The 20,349-nt window shown below is 44.5% G+C and overlaps 1 long non-coding RNA gene across 2 annotated transcripts in view; it reads left to right on the top strand.

Moving 5' to 3' along the window:
• The window catches only part of LOC310844394, a 290,664-nt gene that overhangs the window by 55,636 nt on the left and 214,679 nt on the right, over nt 1–20,349 (top strand). The window contains exon 1 of one of the 2 annotated variants that reach the window (XR_014564077.1): nt 10,155–10,436. The exons of the other annotated variant lie outside the window; for it this stretch is intronic. This is a non-coding gene — a long non-coding RNA (uncharacterized lncRNA). Of the gene's footprint in view, nt 1–10,154; nt 10,437–20,349 lie in introns of those variants that run through there. 2 annotated transcript variants of the gene reach the window in all.

Genomic DNA, 20,349 nt, shown 5'->3' with positions numbered 1-20,349 from the left:
TCAGTGGGGAATCACTCCCATGTAAGTGGGGTTAAAATTACGGCCTGCATTGCTACCCACCGTGTAAAACCTATATTCAATAACAAAGGTTCAGCGATCAACACACTTGTTTTAAATTCAAGTGTAAAGGCATGCGCCTTGGTACAATGAAACAAATATGGAAAATTGTTGTTGTTGTTTAGTCATTTAGTCATGTCCGACTCTTCGTGACCCCATGGACCAGAGCATGCCAGGTATTCCTGTCTTCCACTGCCTCCCGCAGTTTGGTCAAACTCATGCTGGTAGCTTCGAGAACACTGTCCAACCATCTCATCCTCTGTCGTACCCTTCTCCTTGTGCCCTCCATCTTTCCCAACATCAGGGTCTTTTCCAGGGAGTCTTCTCTTCTCATGAGGTGGCCAACGTATTGGAGCCTCAGCTTCACGATTAACGCAGCTTAATAAAGATTAATAGAAAATTAATGCAGCTTAATAAAGCGATTGCTTAGCAAAGCAAGCTCATTAAAGGGAATCCCTAGATTCAAAAAGGAAGACCAAACTCTGTGTGAATGGGGCAGCTAGTCATGTGCGAAGCACAGAGGGGGTATTAAAGGGAAGGGTGATAACCAGCCTCTTGTTCTGTTCTGCCGCCCATGCAATTTTCCTCAAATCTGGCCAGAATTATAAGTGAGATGAGTGGTAAGAAACAGACATCAGTGATTCATCACCCCGTGTAAGCTGGCCAAAATGTATAGATGCCAGGACAAATTATGTTGGAAATGTAAGATGAAGGAAGGGAACTTCCTACAAATGTGGTGGTCCTGTGCTAAGGTTAAGGCCTTCTGGGACATTATCTACAATGAATTAAAAAAAATACTAAAATATAACTTTAGCAAAAATGGTCCTTTCTATTTATTTCATTTCCAACCATTCCTAACAAAAAAGCTTCTGGCTTTTTAACAAATGTATATTTCAACATTTTCTTCAATTCATTATATATCAATTCACAGAAGAATCTCACCTTTTTACACTCCCACCACATATGATAAAATGTTCCCTCTATTTCTTTACATTTCCAACACTTATTACAAACTTTATACATTTTTGCTAATTTTACTGAAGTAATATACCATCTATAGACCATCTTCATCATATTTTCTTTTAATGCAGTACAGGCTGTAAATTTTATCCTTTCGTTCCACAATTTAATCCACTCATCTAATTGTATATTATACCCAAAATCTCTGGCCCAATGGATCATAACCGATTTTACCTCTTCGTCTCAAAATATTAAGTGGCTTATAAATGCTTTTGAATTTATAAGCCACTTAATATTTTGAATGAATGAATGAACAGTTCCCTTTTGCACTCATTTACCTTGTTGACCACACCGGAGGTATGGCTTTCTCCTTAGTAAAGGCAAGGTCCTTGGTCACACACAGGGTTTCCCAAACTTGGATCGCCAGATCCTTTTAGGACTACAGTTCCCATCATCCATTACCACTGGTCCTGCTACCTAGGGATGATGGGAGTTGTAGTCCAAAAACAGCTGGAAACCCTGCTCTAGATACATCAAGATAACCATCAGCAGTCCAGCTTGTTCCATTAATGCTCTCTTCACCAAACCTCAGGGTTCTAAGGGACTCCCTCAGATTACATCCAGACTCACCCCACAAATTTTCAATCGTATCAAAGAAAACATCGCCTGATGTTTTTTCTCACTCCTAACCTATAGGAAGATTTGTGGATTTTGCTTTATTTGTTTATTTAAAATGCAAGCCCTGATTTTCCCCCTCCCGAAGTAGCTTACATAGAAAAAGCAAACCTAAAGCAACAATAACAATGATAACGCACAAAAATTATAAAACTTTATAACACAAGTTGCTGACTTGGTTTTAGTTTTAACAAAGCTAGAAAGAGCGGCACAAAGCAAAAACACAAAGAGCAGCCCCTCTCAAAAAACCAATACCCTAAAGAAGCAACAGAATCGAAAGCTTATTTAAAAAGAAAAGTTGTCAAGTGCTGGAACACAAATAACTTCTCCTCTTGGGTTTAAATGTGAATTTGGCAGACCTAAACAACAAATGTGTCTCCATCACTCTAGTTTCACCTTTAGCACGTAGAGAGTTTTCAAGAAAGTTATATACTGTGTCTATGTCTGTATCAGACTTCAGATATTTATTCATTTAAATTATGTCTGACCTGCCCTTCACTATTTTATGCAAACACCAGCATGGGATATGGATCATAAAATAAAAAACTAACCCACTGAAATCATATAAAGGAAACAGTAAAGCGCTCCACCTAATACAACTGGAGGCAGCTTTTAAAAACAGAACAAACTAAAGAGCCGCAAACGTAAAAAGCTTAAAACGCTGAAGCAAGTAGATAAGTTTTACTACATCTTTTATTAGTAAGGGGTCTTATTCCTTCTCCCCAAGCTGGCCCCCTGCCTTTTTGTTTAATGTCCAGCCCGAGGAAGGGTTCTGTGTAACGAGAAAGCTAGCTCACTGCTTTGTGACTTTTAGTTGGTACCAACAAAAGGATACTGATTCTTTCATTTTTGGGGGGTGTTTCCCTGTCCCCTCATTTGCTGTCCTGGCTGACTCCATGTTTTGTTCCATGTTTTGATAAAGCAGACCTTCCAAGTGTCCCTATTTTCCAGGGACAGTCCTGGATTTACAGAAGCCGTCCCGGTCTCTGGTTTGATCCAGGAAGTTCCAGCTTTTCCTCAGGACATCCCTATTTTCATTGGAGAAATGTTGGAGTGTATGGCATGTCCCAAACGAAATGAAAAACACTCAAGTGATTGTGGAGAGCAGCAACCTCTGAACAGCATCTCTGATGGGGAAGAAGCCTGCAGACCTATACCCTTGCTTTAACATCCCCTCCAACATTTCTCCAATGAGAATAGGAACGTCCTATTCCATAATAAAGGGACACAGGTGGTGCTGTGGGTTAAACCACAGAACCTAGGACTTGTTGATCCAAAGGTCGGCGGTTCGAATCCCCGCAACAGGGTGAGCTCCCATTGCTCGGTCCCTGCTCCTGCCAACCTAGCAGTTCGAAAGCATGTGAAAGTGCAAGTAGATAAATAGGTACCACTCCGGCAGGAAGGTAAATGGCGTTTATGTGTGCTGCTCTGGTTCGCCAGAAGCAGCTTAGTCATGCTGGCCACATGACCCGGAAGCTGTACGCCGGCTCCCTCGGCCAGTAAAGCGAGATGAGCACTGCAACCCCAGAGTCAGCCACGACTGGACCTAATGGTCAGGGGTCCCTTTACCTTTATTTCATAATAACAATTCTAATATTTTTACCCTGCCCATCTGTCTTGGTTGCCCCATTCACTCTGGGCAGTTTCCAACTTCTATAAAAACATAATAAAACAATTAATAAACTTCCCTATACAGGTCCGCCTTCAGGTGACTTCTGGGTCAGGTAACTCCATACCCTCCTACATTTCTCCAATGAAAACAGGGACATCTTACCATACCCTCCAACGTTTCTCTGGTAAAAATAGGGACGTCCTAAGGGAAAAAAAGACATCACCAACAAAGGTCCGTATAGTAAAAGCTATGGTTTTCCCAGTAGTGATGTATGGAAGTGAGAGCTGGACGATAAAGAAGGCTGAGCTCCGAAGGATTGATGCTTTTGAATTATGGTGCTGGAGGAGACTCTTGAGAGTCCCATGGACTGCAAGAAGATCAAACCTCTCCATTCTGAAGGAAATCAGCCCGGAGTGCTCACTGGAAGGACAGATCCTGAAGCTGAGGCTCCAATACTTTGGCCACCTCATGAGAAGAGAAGACTCCCTGGAAAAGACCCTGATGTTGGGAAAGATGGAGGGCACAAGGAGAAGGGGACGACAGAGGACGAGATGGTTGGACAGTGTTCTCGAAGCTACCGGCATGAGTTTGACCAAACCGTGGGAGGCTTTGAAAGACAGGAGTGCCTGGCGTGCTCTGGTCCATGGGGTCACGAAGAATCGGACATGACTAAACGACTAAACAACAACAAGGAAAGCAGGACATTCTGGGATCAAATCAGAAACCGGGACGGCTTCTGTGAATCTGGGACTGTCCCGGAAAACAGGGACACTTGGAGGGTCTGCTCTGATATTCTCACCCCACATTTTCCAGCACAATGTGTGGACGTGAGCGCTTTCCTGGGGCTCCATCCTTACCTCAGCACGCTGTGGAATAGTGACAGATCCTGGCTGAAGCGTCAAGTGCTGTCGGATGCATGTTGGAAGAGCAGCCAGCTGCTTCGAAGGGGCCTCAGCTGGATGCAGGTAAGGAAACGAAACTGAACGTTGGCGGCCTGAGGAAGTGCAGACAGTTCAAGGCCCATTTAAAATACAAATATGAGCTCAACACTACAAGACCCCCGTGGGCCTCTGGTTTCAAATCCTCAAGTGTTACCATGGGAACCATCGTGCACAGCCAAGTACCTCAAATTAATTTGACTGGTGGGAAACGGGAGCAAGGGGTGGTTTGGAAGGGCCTCATAACTGACAGGATGCTCAGAATTCTTATTTAGAGGGCTGGTTCCTTAACATTTCACAAATTAAATGCAGGCTGAGATATTTTACGCGGCAAAACAAGAAACGTCACAGTAGATGGAGAAGGGAGTGTGCACACACAAAACCACTGGGAATTTAGCGATAGTATAGTAAAATCTTTGGCTCCACTCTCTGCATTAGGGCTGCCCAAGGTAACTGAAGGAGCCTTCAGCTGTGAGGAGAGAGATCTTGAGAGTTTCCACCAGGAGGTGCTATGCGGTATTTAGATTCCCCTCTGCGAAATGAAAGTATTAAATTGCAAGAGAAATTCCAAGGCAGCAAAGGGAGGTCAAGCAACACGAAAGTAACAATGGTTTTTATTACTCCAGAAGTGCCAGATTCCATCGCCATGTGAACAACTGTGTGTTCATGGCTGCAATGTGGTGGCTGAGCTATGAAATGTCCGACTTCTATCTCACATCGCTCATGAATTTGTTGGCGCTGGGAGACCTTACATAGGCAATCCCCTCTCTCAGTCCTTCATATACAATGTTGATATAACACTGGCCTACCTTACAGGGGTGTTGTAAGGGTTACTGTGATAGGTGGAGTGCATTGAACACTCAAAAGTGCCACATACATGCCAATGATTGATAAATATGTTAGCTTTTTAAGCAGCCACAAGACTCTTCGTTGTAATCTTTGTAGCGGCAGTAGGCTGACAGTACTTGCTCCTTTCACTGAAACCAAACAGACCATTACAGTGGTACCGCAGGTTAAGTGCTTAATTCGTTCTGGAGGTCCGTACTTAACCTGAAACTGTTCTTAACCTGAAGCACCACTTTAGCTAATGGGGCCTCCTGCTGCCGCCGCGCCGCACACTTTCATACTTTGGGGGTTGTGTTTCGGGGGCTTCCTAGTTTTCTCCTTTGCGTGTTCAGACCCAGAGACCTCCCCCCTGGTTTTTGGCAGAATTTAGGCCACAACTTTATTGATTACAGCAAGTGAATGGTTGCATAGGCTCTGGTTCAACTAGCTCCCTGCCTTGTAGATAGCGCTGACTCAGAGTTCCAGCATTGGTCAGCCAAGGGTAAACACCTGGATAAGCGGAAAGCCGGGAACGGGCTAACTCCGCCACCCAAATGTCCCCCTGGACTCAGGCACAGGCACAACCCCCTCTCAAGGGTTGACCAAACCATCGAGTCCCTGGATTCCTTTAACGGAATACCCTTCACATAGGGATGGCGAGAGTGTTCTCCCATCCCTGTCACCTGAACCAGAGCCTATCCACAACCTTACAAGTTGTGACGATTTCCTACGCGGCAGGTGAAACCCAAATGGCAACAGCCAATCAACCAAGTGGGGAAAATTCCTGCCGTGCCCCTGTCCCAACAACAGACGACACACAACGGCGTAGCAAGGTCAATCACACAATGCCCTAAAAGTAGGGAGAGGTGGGTGGGTGTTCCAAATGCACACGACAAAAGAGGAAGCTCTGGGTCACATGCATGGGCATAAATAGGTCCCTCAAACCATTTGGACTGCGTCCCATTGGCCAGATTGCACCCAGCTACGAGGGACCTACCAATCGGGTGTTGTGGCTGACCAGTCGTATGCACCCACAACACAGGGTGGTGGTTGTCCAGGTCTCACCGCAATATGTGCCCTCTTTAAGGGAGGACCTGATTAATGTCAAAAGGAGGAATATTGCTTTCACTCAAGGCCATAGAGTCTGAAATAAGTTTTCTTGTAAAGCAGTCTGGAAGATCTTAATTCTTGGAAGTCTGAAATATATTCAGGGACACTTTCTTTGCATTCTTTGCACAGCAGTTTCCTATCACACAGAAAGATCAAGTGACACATCGTAGCTACAGACAGAAGAAAGATGGGATATATAAAGCTGTTTTTCTAAGGACTTTTTTGTGTGAGTGGCTTTGCTAGATTTCAAAACTAATTTTGGTCTCTCCCTCCCACAAGTCCTCATAGAAAGGAGAGTCCCAAATTAGTATAATTGGTTTAAAATTCCACACACAGCTCTGTCTTTAGAGCTCCTATGGCTTCGCAGTCCAGGTATGCACACAATCGTTGGCCACTGGCTGAAAGTCTACATCACAAATACAGGATCCGCACACATTTTCCACATGCTTTTTAAGCCTTTCGACTTAAAAGTCCCTAGTCACCTGGCAACTTTATCTGGTTTTTCATTTATTCAACACCCTTTTTCTTTAAAAAAAAGGATGCAGTATACATGATAAAATGAATTCATATTTCCAGAGTAAAAAAGGGAAGACTGTGGGACAATAGATTTATTGAAATGTATCAACAGTCTGATGCCAGATGTGAAAGGATCCCAGTGAACTGTCAGGGGCCCCAATCCAGAGCTTCTCCACCCCATTCAATGGCAGCAGCGTTGTGGCAGGCAGCAGCAACACTGAACCATCCATCCTTTTTATTTTCTCACTGTAGACTAAACCATCCTCATATAACCAGCATGCTTGAGCCTAATTAATGCATGAAGGGGTTAATGCCATAGAGTAAGCTGTCCAGCCTGGCTCAGCTTTTGCCACTTCCCCTCACCTTGGGAGGAAATAGGTAACCAAGCCTTTGTCCCATCCGTCTGTATATGAACTTTGGTGTGAGGATCTCTGAGCTACTCCCTCCAGCCACATGGCTTTTCACCAGGCTCTTTTCTTTCAGATGAGAATGGAGTCTGAAACTAATGTTTCCCTATATATAGTGTAGGAACATTTACCATTTTCTTACGATGCCTGTGCAATTTTTTGGACTGTTGTGTGGAAAAACACATGAATCTGGCCTTTGGAGTGTTTGTAAGTAAACCATTTTATAACTCACCAAACATGTGTTCTGCATCCAGGTGGAAATTCCTTTAACGTGGTAACTCACAATCGGAAGTGAGATACTTTGGAAATAACTATAGTGGTACCTCAGGTTACATACGCTTCAGGTTACATACGCTTCAGGTTACAGACTCCGCTAACCCAGAAATAGTGTTTCAGGTTAAGAACTTTGCTTCAGGATGAGAACAGAAATCGTGCTCTGGCAGCGCAGCAGCAGCAGGAGGCCCCATTAGCTAAAGTGGTGCTTCAGGTTAAGAACAGTTTCAGGTTAGGAACAGACCTCAGAACGAATTAAGTACTTAACCCAAGGTACCACTGTATTAACAATGATATTTTGAAGTTCACTGGAAAGGAGAAATTTTAAGGTTTTGCAGTCTATATTTCCACACTTTTCTTTGCTGCATGTTTTGACATGTCAAATCTCTGCTGGAGTTCTCTGACCAAAGACTGCTTGGCCCGAACTTGGATATTGGATTCCAAAGACCCACACCATCCTGAGATAGGCATTGTGAGAACATTTGAATGCTGTCTTCCTGTCTTCCTCCTGCTGCCCCTCAGAATGAGTCAAGAACTGAAACATTGCTGGGATTGGGTCCCTTGAAAGTTGCTGAACCATGCCAGGGCTGGTTTAAATGTTATAGGGTGTTGCTTAAAAAACTAATGCAAATTATTAGGGTGGCTTGTGTTGATATAGAATATGTCTACCTGGGTATTTTGTTTTTAAAATGAGTACGGTGGTACCTCGGGTTACATACGCTTCAGGTTACAGACTCCGCTAACCCAGAAATCGTGCTTCAGGTAAAGAACTTTGCTTCAGGATGAGAACAGAAATTGTGCTCCGGCGGCGTGGCAGCAGCAGGAGGCCCCATTAGCTAAAGTGGTGCTTCAGATTAAGAACAGTTTCAGGTTAAGTACGGACCTCTGGAACTAATTAAGTACTTAACCCGAGGTACCACTGTATTACATAGGAAAAACATTTAATGATTTATTTGTATGTTTTGCTAATACATTAAAAAAAACCCTTAACACTGCTCCAGGCAGAGCAGCTTCTCATAAAAAGAGAGGAAGAACCGGTCACTTCCTTATTTGAGGAAGCCACGAGGAGCACGGAGATTTCTGAGCATAACTCTTTGTTTTTATCAGCACTTGTCAGCTGGGACAAAATGACCCTGAGTCCTTGACCGATGCTAACTAATACGGAAAGCCATTTAGCAAGAACCAAAATGCTATGTTGACTCTCAAAACATTTCAGCGTGGGGCAGAAGGAGGCATAACTTATCTGTTGCAAGAGGACATGTTTTCCTTTTAGCAAATAAAAGACAAAGTAATTGACAAATTTCGGCAATACGAGTGAGAAGCCAGCAACCCACAATGTTGCGCAATGGGAATAATAGCCTGACGCTCTGAGTGGAGCAAAAGTTCAGGCCATCTTACTTTTGGTTTCCAGCCCCATAGTTGTGGGAAAGGACTCTTATTGGCCTTGCTCTGATGAGGGTCTGAAATTGATGTTATTACAGAGCCTTCGCCAGATCTGTCTATTTTTGTCTTTCAACAACAATAAAGTATCTTATTCCTCAGCCCCAATGAATCTGGCAACACGTGGGGAGTAATAAATAAGGGGAATGTTCATAACTGCTCTTACTGCTGACACGGCCAGTTTTTCTTTTTTTCTAATGAGCCAAATGAGCACGGTCTGTGTTTGCTGCATATGTATAAGAAAAATACACCGCCGTCCCTCTGGGGGTCAGGAGAGACCTCTAATACGAAACACATTTTGGAAGCGGCAATGCAGTTATTTTGACTACACGAGTTTACAATTCATTGGCAATGTACAGTTTTGTTTTGCTTTGAATTAGCTGTTTTATACAAGTCTTGTACTAACTCGGGAGCACTGCTTTATGCATTTTTTTTTGCACTGGTAGCATGAGGCTTGTCCTTTTCTCTCAAATTTGTGCATGCACCCTCCCAAATTCCACTTCTTAAATGGCGATGCACGCTTAAAAAAATGGCTTTCTTTTTTGTTTAGCTGACCTAGAATTAAGTTATAAAGCAAAATGGAGTTTTGATTTGAGGACTAACCTGGCGTGGGAGTTCCATCTCATGGACCCATACTTCCCTTATTCTAACTTCTTCATCGTCTTACAAAAGTTGGATGCCTTCCCCCCTTTCTGCAAGAGCCCATGGGATTCATTGCCCTCACACAAAGTCTGTGTTCCTTTGGAGAATTGAGACACTGGGGAGACTGCCGTAGCTTTAAGAAATATGGTTTCTTCACCTATTTACACCTTCAGTCTGCATGGAGGGAGTCCAGATCTTATGGCATGGTTATTTCAAGAGGGGCTTGTCCCCCACAGCAGTGCAGCCATGGAGTCCAAGGCATCTCTCCCAGCCAGACTTCAGCCAGCCTGCCCAAGATGGATCCCAGCCTTCCTTCCTTCCTTCCTTCCTTCCTTCCTTCCTTCCTTCCTTCCTTCCTTCCTTCCTTCTTCTTCCCTGAATACCTTGCTAAATCCTCTCTTTTCCTGTCACTTCAAACAAACACCATGGCAACATCTGTCTCTGCAGGCCACAGGATTCCTCTCAGATGGCCCATCAATCTCTTTTGTCACATCAACAGTTGCTTTTTCCTAAGCCAGTCAGGCTGGTTTGCATAAGCCACCCAGCAATTCCTTGCCTGACACAGCTTTGAAGTTTGCACTTTCATCCCAGTTAATCAAAATCCTACATTTTATTGATTTCCAGGGTTTGGCAGGGGGTGGTAAGGTAAAGGTAAAGGTACCCCTGCCCGTAGGGGCCAGTCTTGCCAGACTCTGGGGTTGTGCGCCCATCTCACTCAAGAGGCCAGGGGCCAGCGCTGTCCGGAGACACTTCCGGGTCACGTGGTCAGCAAGCCAGAGCTGCACACGGAAATGCCGTTTACCTTCCCGCTAGAAAGCGGTCCCTATTTATCTACTTGCACCCGGGGGTGCTTTCGAACTCCTAGGTTGGCAGGCGCTGGGACTGAGCTACGGGAGCGCACCCCGCCGCGGGGATTCGAACCGCCGACCTTTCGATCGGCAAGCCCTAGGCGCTGAGGCATTTACCCACAGCGCCACCCACGTCCCAGCAGGGGGTGGTGCTCCCCCACAAATCTATAAAAATGGTTTCCTGTCTCAACTGCTTCTGCTTTTTGGAGGGGTGAGGAGGAACCCTGAGTATGAGAGGAGGAGTTCTCGCTTTTGCTCTGCCCTGTGCGCATCTTACTCTTCCTGCCTGAATCCTCTGCCTCTTCCCCAAACGAAATGGAGTGGTGTCATCCACACAGGTGCATGGTGGGGTTGCTGCTGCTGGGGTGCCCGACACCACTTCAAAGTTGTCCTCCCAGCCCATGCTCCACCACTTGATGCTTGTCTCGGAGTGAGCAAAATCTGCGGCAGCATCACTCCTCCTGCCTGCGACAGTGAAGCTGTGTTTGAGCTCGGTGGGGGGAGAACGCAACTGGCCAACATGTCTTGCCACACTGCCCCTTCTGCACCTGGTGCACAGGTAAAATAAAAGGTGAAGGACCGCTGGATGATTAAGTCCAGTCAAAGGCGACTATAGGGTTGCGGCGTTTGTCCACAGACAGCCTTCTGGGTCAAGTGGCCAGCATGACTAAACTGCTTCTGGTGCAACGGGACACAGTGACAGAAACCAGAGTGCACAGAAATGCTGTTTACCTTCCCGCCACAATGGTACCTATTTATCTACTTGCACCGGCGTGCTTTCAAACTGCTAGGTTGGCAGGAGCTGGGGCAGAGCAACAAGAGCTCACCCCATCACTGGGATTCGAACCCCCAGCCTTCTGATCAGCAAGTCCCAAAGGCTCTGTGGTTGAGACCACAGCGCCACCTGTGTCCCTACCTGGTGCACAGCACGGTTGCGGGCAGCATGACTGTGTGATGCTGACGATAAATGACAAAATGTGTACTGTATTCTGTATTGCTTACATAGCAGCACCGTTGTCCAGTCAAAGACAGTAAGGCAAAAGGTAAAAGTCAAAGACAGTACTCTGTGTGTGTGCTTGTGTGAAAATGATGTGTGCATCTGCACGCAGACACAAATAATAATGTTACAATAGCTAATAAAGCACACTGTGGTGTGATGATGAGTACCGATCTGGACTTTTTACATTGTTTTTTCGACTAGATCATGGCTTCGCTACAGCTGGTGAAATTTGGTGGCGTCTCCCATTATGAACTATCTTTGACCCCGACACAAGCTCTTATTGTAAGAATGTCTAGGGTGGTATGAATAAATAAATATCCTGACTTCCTAATACTGAATGTAAAGATCAACATACTGATTCTGTGTTAATGGCCATTTTTAATTGGACCCTCCTGTAACAAAGAACCACACTCCAGACAGACAATGATGTCATCTATTCTAGATGACTCGCGATCCAGGAAGCACTGAGATTGGAGTATCGGGGTAAATCCTTTTCCTTCGGAGCTATGAGTCACAGCAGAGCTCCCTCTCCTCCCAGGGGGCACCTTATTTGCTGCACTCCATCCCTAGGGATGAGCAGATTGGACAGTTCTCTCCATTTCTCACCCTTCCAATCTTAAATTCAGTTCTCCACATTTCTGCAACAATTTTTTTTAATTGTTAAATTAAATTGTTAAATTTTAAAAAATTATCAGTGTGTTAGTCCCAATTTCTCCTAATAAGCATGCATGTATGCAGTTTTGACTAATGGGCACCTGTTTGCAAGCAATTTCCCCAATATTAATCCACAAAGGTATGTTATTTCTCTACCAATATATTCATTTTTATACTCACTCTCCCCTAATATATGCATTTTTCTAAACATAGCTTGGTTGGAGAAGTCCACCACGAAATTTTCATAAGTGTAAATTTCAAAGGGCCACCTGTGCCCTTTAGGTACGGTAGGTAGTTTCTCATTAAAATGCAAACACAAAACAAATGTCTCTCACCTCTCTACTCATTCCCCTTCCCAAATGGCATTTTAAAAAATTAATTGGTTTAGAGTCATGAGGTTTCACTTTTAGCAGACATTTTTCCGGGGCATTTTCTGTGTGTCCAAAACACTTCCTGGGGGAGGCTGCAATTCAGGACACCTCATACCTGAAGGAGCGTCTCCACCCCCATCGTTCAGCCTGGACACTGAGGTCCAGCTCTGAGGGCCTTCTGGCGGTTCCCTCCCTGCCAGAAGTGAGGTTACAGAGAACCAGGCAAGGGCCTTCTCGGTAGTGGCGCCCGCCCTGTGGAATGCCCTCCCACCAGATGTCAAAGAAAAAAGCAACTATCTGACTTTTAGATGACACCTGAAGGCAGCCCTGTTTGGGAAAGTTTTTAATGTTTGGTGTTTTATTGTGCTTTTATTCCTGTTGGGAGCCGCCCAGAGTGGCTGGGGAAACCCAGCCAGATGGGTAGGGTATAAATAATAAATTATTATAATATTATAATTATCATACAGATCCCTCATAATCTTGGAAAATCCCAGAAACCCTCGGAACAGAGGTGAATTTAGGGCAGCGCGACCGGTTCCATTGCACTGGCCAGCGAGCCAAAGGAGCACCTTCCTGTCTCCTTCCCAAAGTCCAGTTAGTGCTTGTCTAACTTTGGGGAGAAGGATGGAGAACTCTAGGACCCTACCAGAGCCCCTCCCCACCTCCTTCTCAAAGCCTGGCACCTTGATTACCTGCCTTTGGGAAGGCAGGGAGTGCTGTGGGGGGCATCAAATTTTGGGTGCCATATTACCAAGGTGTGTCCCTGCTCTGAAGCAACCTATACACCCCTATGCCAATGATTCTTTGCAAATAATCTGAAGCATGAGTTAACTTCTACTTTTAAAATCCTCTGGAAAAATAATCTCTCTATTGATGACATTTTACCATTTTCCTGTTGAGAGTGTACTAACTTATGGTCTGTGTGTGTGGTTTGGGAGCTGCATGGTCAGGGGAAAAACAATGTTGTCCAATGTTGTCTAGACTGCGGAGAGAATAATTGGGTGCACTTTCCCTACCTTGGATCAAATCTAGGATAGTGCGCACCCCGGAAATGATCTCTTTCAGCTTTTGCCTTCTGGAAGAAGGTACAGGGTTATGAAGACTAGGACTAGCCGCCTGAGAAACAGTTTCTATTCAAATGCGATTTTGGTTTTAAACCAAAGGTAGTCTTTATGGGAGTACCGTATTTTTCGCCCTATAATACACACTTTCCCCCCTCCAAAAATGAAGGGGAAATGTGTGTGCGTCCTATGGGCGAATGCAGGCTTTCGCTGAAGCCTGGAGAGCGAGAGGGGTCAGTGCGCACCGACCCCTTTCGCTCTCCAGGCTTCAGGAAGCTATCCGCAAGCCTTGGGAGCCCGCGGGAGTTCCCGCTGGGCTCCCACAGCTTGCGCAGAGCTGCCTCTATCCCGAAGCCCGGGCACGCTGAGCAGTCGCACCCGGGCTTCGGGTAGCTCTGCGCAAGCCGTGGGAGCCCTCCCACAGCTTGCGGAGAGAAGCCTGTTCTGGGGGCTGGGGTCAGGGGAAGCTCGGGCTTCCCCTGCCCCAGCCCCACGCCTGGGGAAAAATATTTTTTTCTTTATTTCCCCCCCAAAAAAAAAAAACTAGGTGCGCCCTATGGGCCGGTGCGCCCTATGGGGCGAAAAATACAGTATATTGTATTTAATTACGGGGTATCAGAGCTTTAGGGGGCTAACCAGGCTGGGATAGCTGGGATAGCAGGCTTGTTGGTTTCTGAATGTCTGAGGCAGATTTTCAATTTCGTTTGTTCTGTATGGGACAATGACAATAAAGATTATTGTATCGTAAAAGGATAACACTACTAAGGTGGGTGCTTAAGGCACCCATTCAGATGTGAGGCACTGAGGAAGGATCCTGCCAAGGCAGAAATCGATGGTAATCATTATCTCCAGGAAATGATTCCCTAGAACGATAAAACAGTTCAGGGAACTTTATCGCCAATGACCCCAAGCAGCCTGGAACGTAAATCGGATGGAGGGACGCTTTTCTGCCTTTCTGTTTGTCATCAAATGGAAGGAGAGAGCGGATCCAAGCCAATAGAACTGCTTGACCACAAATGGATTAAAGCATTATGTGCAGTGCACTAGCATTGTGTCCTCTTCTAGATAAAATGCAGGATCTTGATAACAAAAGGGCAGAAATAAGGAAAGTAATAATTCAAGTTACATACAGGCCATGTGGTTTTGACAACTTCACAGTCAGATCATTTCTTATTTGGGTTCATTCATTTTCTAAAGATTCAGTAAATAAAGTAAATGTAGTTAAAACATCCCATCACCTCTTGGCAAACAAAAGGGGAAGAAATGGAGGCAGTGAGAGATTTTACTTTCTTCGGCTCCATGATCACTGCAGATGGTGACAGCAGTCACAAAATTAAAAGATGCCTGCTTCTTGGGAGAAAAGCGATGACAAACCTAGACAGCATCTTAAAAAGCAGAGACATCACCTTGCCAACAAAGGTCCATACATTTAAAGCTATGGTTTTCCCAGTAGTGATGTATGGAAGTGAGAGCTGGACCATAAAGAAGGCTGATAGCCGAAGAATTGATGCTTTTGAATTCTGGTGCTGGAGGAGACTCTTGAGAGTCCCATGGACTGCAAGAAGATCAAACCTCTCCATTCTGAAGGAAATCAGCCCTGAGTGCTCACTGGAAGGACAGATCCTGAAGCTGAGGCTCCAATACTTTGGCCACCTCATGAGAAGAGAAGACTCCCTGGAAAAGACCCTGATGTTGGGAAAGACGGAGGGCACAAGGAGAAGGGAACAACAGAGGACGAGATGGTTGGACAGTGTTCTTGAAGCTACGAACATGAGTTTGATCAAACTGCAGGAGGCAGTGGAAGACAGGGGTGCCTGGCGTGCTCTGGTCCGGGGGTCACGAAGAGTCGGACACGACTAAACAACAACAAGAAGTTAAAACATAGTTAATGGCATTCCATATATCTGAAGTTAAAAAGCTAAATTCCAGGTTTAATGGGAAAACAGTAAAATAATCAGGAACGCTTTTTTAAAAAAATGATGACAAAACATTCCATTATAATTATAATTTGCTGGAGGAAAACAAATGAAAAGTGAACCAGAAAGATGCGAATTTCTTCGATCCCCCCTCCATCATGAAGATCCATAGTAAAATGAATGCAAAATATATATTTTTACTATAATATATTCCAATAGCATTAACAGAGACAAAAATCAATTTCGGAACATATTTTAAATGATTTTGTATCCAATGAAAAGAAACCCAGAATAAATAATGCAGAAAATGTTTTCTAATTTAAAAATGTGCTTTATTTCATCGGCAGTTCAATAAAAATGGATGTATTAGTATTTCTAATTAGCAATAGGCAGGGCTGAGTAAATTGACATACTGCCTAAAGAACAATTATGTTGTATCCTTATCACAAATAAGGGAATGTTTGGGAGACTTGAGAATAATATTATCTGAGTACTTTCAATACATTATTTTTTGACTGATTGGTTGAGTGACTGGCAATGCATAGAGACCATTAAATGATTTGGAAAAAATAATTTTGGAGAAACATCCCCCCACCAAAAAAAACCCCACCCAGTTCCAAAGTTTATTTAATTATACAATTTAAGGAAGAAGGAGCCAACCCAGCCAGTTATACCCAAAGATGACTTAGAGAAATAAGTCCTGAGGGGAAACTGAAATATATTTAGTTACATATTAAGAAATATATGGCATCACTCATCCTAATAGATAATACATTAAAAAATGTGAGCAACCTGATATTTATGCCCTGCAAAGCTCTCCATAATTTATAATAGGAACAACTCTAATTGTTGGAATTGTGGTTGGCTACTTTCACTATTGGTCGGGATATCGGCAACAGATCTTAGGGAACAGTCAAATGATTTTGGAGCTTAAGAGTATGTCTTGAAGCTAAAACATTTCTATTGCCATACTCTAAAGGTACATTCCCAACAGATTAAATGATGGGATTTTGCAATTTTAAGCAAGATCATTTGGATTTTAAGGATAAAACGAAGATGGAGGAGGCTGAACCATTTTGAACAAGGCTGAATAGGAAACAAGGAGAGAAAGCTGTTAATTTTGACCTCTTCCCTGTAATCAACTACGTCTTTAAAAATACAGCATTTTTGCCAGTAACCGTTTTGTTATCTGGCAGATAACATCACACCATGTAGCAAAATACATAGTGTGTTCTCCTTCTTGGAGAACACGTGTTGTGTTGGGGGCTGACAAGACACACCAAAATTGTGGGACGGGCTAATTAATCATTGGCCACTGTTGTGATTGGGCTTCCCTTGTTGTCGGGATGAAGTTAATGTTGCCATTTTGTGATTGACAGCCAGAAACGTAGAGCTTCCTCTTTTCGCCCCGTGCATCGGATTGCCCGCCGCGCCCCCCCCCCCGAATTAGGGTTGTTCGCATTGACCTTGCTATGCCTGTCATGGGGTTGTCTGTTCTTTTGTCCATTTGGCTGATTGGCTGGGGCCATTTGGTTTTTGCCTACTGCGTAGCAAATCGTCACAATTTGTAAGGTTGCGGTTAGGCATTGGTTTTTGGTTTGGTTGGTTGAGGGGCATGGATTGACTGTGCCTGCCACTCTAATGCTGCTGCTGCTGCTGCAAGGGATTCCGTTAAAGGAATACAGGGGCTCACCATTGCTTTTGTCTGAATCCTGTCAAGGGGCTAGGGTCACGCAATAGCCCCTGGTTGCATTTGGGGAGGGCTGAGGTCAGGTTCCCTGCTCCGTCGCTACCCCCAAAATGTATTCCCCTTTTCTGACTTTTGTGGGCATGTGAAATGTCAGTCTGTCCCCACCAGGGTCAGATAATCGCAACCAACGCCTAAGCAACCACTCACATTTTTGTATTTTAATAAAGTTGTGGCCAAAAACCTTAAACAAAAATTCTGTGTGAAGTGTGAGTTATTTGGGGTGGCTTGGGGACCTCAACACGCAAAACATTACACTAAGTCTAGCCATTATTGTCACAAATGTCTCCAGAGAGAGCTGTTTCTCTGGTCATTGTGGGTTTGCTAAGCCCTGATTGGTTGGAGATGAGGGTCTGCATAAATTCTACCTTATGCTAAAGGTCAATTAATTTTGGTTCCTGAGTTTCCTGATGCCTCCAGCTCAAACCAAGCTTAGAGCGGCAGTTTCCAATTACGTTGGCTTGCCATCATCGTTGACATGGGGCGTTTTAACATTTCCTGCCAAAGCAGAGGCAGTGTTTTCATGCTGAAGAAATATTTGGAGTCTGCTATTTCTAGGTCAGTGCAGATCAGAAAATGCCGATTCCTGCTTAAGAAGCAAGCAGATTTAGCTTCCCCGGCTGAATATGATGTCCTTGTAAATGTCAGATACGATTCCAAGAGGAAGCTTATATTTCTCCGATACTGATCGACTCGATGATTTCATTTGCGGGAAGCCAAAACCGATGCAGATGGACTCTTCTTCCCCCTCCTAGAGGATTTTGATTGACCCAAGATTGGAACCCAGCCTTGGAGCAGGAGTTCGAGGATGCGTTGTAAACCACTGAATTTAGGCTTCGCAGGCTTCACTGTTCAGTGAAATGTCAGCATGCCGTGGAAGATTTACTTGCAAATAAAAGCAGATGTGTAATTGATTTGAGATTCTGAAATTGGGCACATAACTGGCTCTTAGCAATTACGACCCACAGTTGAAGCCCCCTCTGGGCTGCAGGAGTTGAGGTTTCTCAACCTTGTTACTCAGTTGTATCTTCAGAGTTGAGTGCACCTTAGTCATGTAAACGAAGCTCGTGCCATCATGGTTCATCCAAGATGCTGGAATTCTTTGACATCCAATTGTTTGTCCTGAAACATCATGGTTTCAAAGGGAGCAACTTAGGCTGCAGCCCCAAACACGCTTTCATGGGAGTAATCCCCACAGAAATGCATAGCTCAGTGGTAATGGGTATACTTGATTGCATAGCAAAAGCTACAGGTTCAATCCCTGGTAGGGCTGCCATATGTCTGGGTTTTCCAGACATATCTGGGATTTGGCCTCTGGAAATAGTGTTGAGGAAAATTTCCGGAACTCACTAAAATGTCCGGGAAAACCCAAACGTATGCAACCCATGTCAGGAATGGCAGAAATTTTACACCTCAACAACTTTGGTGTCCGGATTTTCACTCTCTGAAATATGGCAACCCTAATCCCTGAAACCCACTACAAAGAGGCTGCCAATCAGTGTCAACAATACTGCGCTAAATGGGCTGGTAGCCTGACTCAGCAATGAACCAGGAAGCTAGTAAAATGTGGACTGGATGAGATAACTATTAGGTGGATTTGTAACTGGTTGACTGAGCAAACCCAAAGAGTATTCGGTAATGGTTCCTCATCATCCTGGAAAAAAAGTGAAGTGGTGTGTCACAGGGTTGTGTCCTGGGCCCGTTGTTCTGCAACATCTTTATAAATGACTTGGATGAATAAATTGAGGGGAGGCTAATTAAATGTGCAGGTGGCACCAAACAGGGAGGGGTAGAAGAAAGAATCAGGATTTAAAATTACCTTAACAGATTGGAGAACTAGGCCCAAGCTAAAAACATGAGTTTCAATAGGGACAAATGTAAGGTTCGGGAGCACAGATTGGGGGTTTGGAAGTTTTGTAGGGGAAGCAGTTTCGCTTTTTGTACGTGTTGTACTCACCGGGGGATTAATAGAGGACAGGATTCTCAGGTGCCTGGCTTTCTTGAACAATTAAGGTTCACATTAAACTTCCTTTTAAAATATCCACACGCAACATAATTAATCCATTGTTTTTACAAATAGCCCAATCTGTCAACTCGATGTTCCACTTTGGTTTGAGTTGTCAACAATTTTAATCTCTAGAACACAAGGCCATGGCAGAATTGGCTGACGACCATTAACTCAAATATGAGTTATTTGAGGCATGAACCTAGGATCCAAATATCCCAGCTGGTGAATTTTAGGATATACAGTCCTACCTCGGGTTACAGACGCTTCAGGTCGCGTTTATTTGGGTTACGGACCGCCGAAACCCGGAAGTACTGGAACGGGTTTCTTCCGGGTTATGGTGGTCGCGCATGCACAGAAGCGCTAAATCACGCTTTGCACATGCGCATAAGCGCCAAATCGCAATCTGTGCATGCGCAGATGCGCCGCTGCGGGGCGCGAATGCTGCAAGTTGCGAACGTGCATCCCACATGGATCCTGTTCGCAACCCGAGCGTCCATTGTGGTGGAAATAGGGATGGTGGCAATAATTCAATTTGGTTTTCATTTGAAGGCCAGCCGAACTAGTATGCATTTGCTGAAACAGTATGCCAAACTTTGAAATTCACATTTCTCCAAGTTTTGCAATGCAGGGGGCCAGCCCAATAATACATACCAAAAACACGTATATTACGAAATATAATGTACAAAAATGCATCATTTGTTGTGCAAAAAGATGTGTGTATGAGGAGAAATTTACGCTGAAATGCTGGTGAATTTTCACGAGAACTTCGAACAAACAAACAAAAAAGGCAAACTGATGTGGAGAACTGAATTAAAGGTTGGAAAAATGAGAAGCTGAGAGAAGCGGAAATTGCTCGTCCCTGGGAGTCTACCTATAATGCAGATGAAAATCCTCCGTAAATATCGCTTCAAACATCCACAATCCCTTTTTCATCTGAGAAATGTTGGAGGGTATGCAATGCAGTCGAACCTTGGAAGTCATTTGAAAACCAAATCGTGGCTTCTGATTGGCTACAGGAAGCTCCTGCAGCCAATCAGAAGCCCCGGAAGCCCTGTCGGACGTTCGGGTTCCAAAAGAGCATTTGCAAACTGAAACAACTTCTGGGTTTCTGGCATTCAGGAGCCAAAATTTCTGAGTTCCAGGGCGTTCGACAGCCAAGGTATGACTGTATATGGGAGACTTTTTGCTCTTCCTACTCTGTTCCTGTTTGTCCTGGTTTGGCCTCTCCTGCACTGAGTGTGCCTCCTTGATTCTCCATTGCAGATTCTGCACAATTTACCAGCAGCCGC

The sequence above is a fragment of the Podarcis gaigeae genome (assembly GCF_964106915.1).
Source record: "Podarcis gaigeae genome assembly, chromosome: 5".
Classification (NCBI taxonomy): domain Eukaryota; kingdom Metazoa; phylum Chordata; class Lepidosauria; order Squamata; family Lacertidae; genus Podarcis; species Podarcis gaigeae.
Note: the sequence above shows the minus strand (reverse complement) of the source record. Positions and strands in the feature narration are given on the sequence as shown.